This window comes from Micromys minutus, assembly GCF_963924665.1.
Source record: "Micromys minutus genome assembly, chromosome: 2".
In the NCBI taxonomy this organism is placed as follows: domain Eukaryota; kingdom Metazoa; phylum Chordata; class Mammalia; order Rodentia; family Muridae; genus Micromys; species Micromys minutus.
In genome coordinates this window covers 81704486-81707157 of record NC_137971.1, presented here as the reverse complement: position 1 = coordinate 81707157, position 2672 = coordinate 81704486, and positions in this window count along the sequence as shown.

Genomic DNA, 2672 nt, shown 5'->3' with positions numbered 1-2672 from the left:
TAGAAGTTATGACTTTGATACAGTCAGGAATTTTCAGGGACATATTATTTTTATTCTGTATCCTTATATTTTAGTAATATATCTCAGTAATGATAAAATCAACTTAAAACCTAAAAGTATCTGACATTCTTTGAAAGTGGAAATGAATTGAGTCTTATTCCACCAAGCTAGAAGGTTCTATACGTGTGCACAGGAGCACAGACCCACAGAGAACTCAGACACTGAATGATTATCAGCGATAGAGCAAATTCAACAAGGGTACAGGGACTGAGTCACAAAATGACCTTTAGATACACAGAAGAGTAAAGCTACTCAAAAGCTAATTTTATTTTTATGGATTTCTTTCTTTTTCTTTTGGAAGGGACTGAAGTGGATATGGAAAATGCCATTTTGGTTCACAATAAAAGATGAAAGAAACATCATGCATCTATATATAATTAACAAGGGGTTCCATAGTCCATGCTAACCCAAGATGGGAAGAAGTTACTGAGTATGGTTTCTCAGTGAAGCATCATTGGTGGTACTTTAAAGTTCTGTTTGATGTTTTAAAGGCTGTACACAAGCTGTTCTATGCCACTTATGTAAAGAGCAGAAGGAAGGGCCAGTGAGATGGCTCAGCAGGAAAAGTCACTGGCCATCAACCCCGATGACCCGGTTCCACATATGAAAGGAGAAAACAACTCCTGAAAATTGTCCTCTGGTCACACATGCATGCCTGCGCACATACACGTGCACACAAAAATAATTGTAGTACACTTTTTAGAAGAAAAGAGGAACATCACAATTTTACTAAATCATGTCCAAACATGATAAAAACCTGCACGTTGACAATTCATCAAATAAACACCATCAAGGCTCCTGTCAAACATAATGTTCAGTAAAATGGGATAAAGGAAAGATCTATATGGTATCCCTCTGTATTTGGGAAATTTCTTGGTGTTTTTCCTCAGCTGTGAGTGCAGAGTGGGAACAGGAATGATACTATAGTAATCTTCTGCTTGATTGGGTCTAGATTCAACTGCAACGTGTGCCTCTGAGCAGGTCTGTGGATATAATTTTAGCAATGCTTACCTGAAAAGGCAAGACCCTCCCCCAGAGCCAAGAGCAGAGTTCAGTGGCATCTCAGATGTATTGGAGTTCAAGGAAGAGCTGATGGATCTGCCTGCCCACTGTCACTGCCACTGCTGCCACCAGCTTCCCTCACCTTCCCACATAGACTGAAACTATTCCCAGAAGCTCACTGGGAATCCCCCAGGGCTTCAGCACCAGTCTAGTAGTACTGAGGCATCTGGCCCTGCGGACTGAACTATCACCAGGTTCTCAGACTCTCCAGTCTCCGGACATCCTGGTTGGATTATTCAGGCCATAGTTAATTTAATAAATTGATTTGTAACATACACACACACACATACACAGAGACCCACACACACACATACACAGAGACACACACAGAGACACACAGAGACAAACACACAGAGACATAGAAACACATAGACACACACATATACACACAGACACACACACACACATATATACACACAGACATACACACAGACACACACACATACACACACACACACACACACACATATCCTACTATCCTTCTAGAGCATCCTGACTGATACTTGACTGAAGCAAACAAGAAATTTTTGAACATGTTACTTGAGTATTAGTCATGAAACTGCTTGGATAGATAAGAGTTTCATTTTCCCCAGTATTTTTTGGAACAAAAGGCAGCCCTCATCTGTGTTCGATACTAGTGTGGTGATTTGGATAAAAATGGTTTAAATAAAAACAGGACCATAGGGAATGGCACTATTACAGGGTGTAGGTTTGTTGGGGGAGGTGCATGACTACGGGGTGGGTTTTGGGCTTTGAGGTCTCAGAGGCTGAAGCCAGTTCACTTCCTGCTGATCCAACGCTGAACTCTCAGCTCCTTCTCCAGCACCAAGGCTGTCCACTATGCATCCCACCATGACGATAATGGAGTAAAACTCTGAAGCTGTAAGCCAGCCCCAATTAAATGTTTTTCCTTGTGAGAGTTGCTGTGGCCATAAAGACTCATCACAGCAATAGAAACCTAACTGGGACAACTAGATATATAAAGGGTAAAAGAGAAGTTCAAGTTAATTCAGCTTTAGTGAGAGACAATTCAGTCATTCACATGAAATTCATGGTCAAAAGAATGAAGCAATCCTGATGGGCATTTGGCCATGGGTATGTAAGAAAGCAGTCAGTAAGCCGTGCTGAGTAAGCCACTATGCAGCATGCATCCGTAAACTCTTCCGTAGACTCCATGTTCCTGCCCTTACTTCCCTAGGTGATGGAATGTGACCTAAGAGTTACAAGATGAAATAAACCCTTTCCTCCCCAAGTTGCTTTTGCTTATGGAATTTAGAACAGCAATGAAAGGCTAACTAGACATGACTGTTCATGAATATTGTGATTTGGGCTCTGTTGGTTTCTTGAATCTGTTTATTCTCGTAAGTTTGAGGAAAATTTGAGATATTGTTTCTTCAAATGGTTTTATTTTGGGGGGAGTGTTCACTCACATTTTTTTTCTTTTTAAAAATTTTATCTATTCACTTTACATACATCCTGATTGCTGTCTTCTTCCTCATCCCCCTCTCACACCCCATCCCCCTGCACCTGCCCCCTCTTCTTTAGAGAGG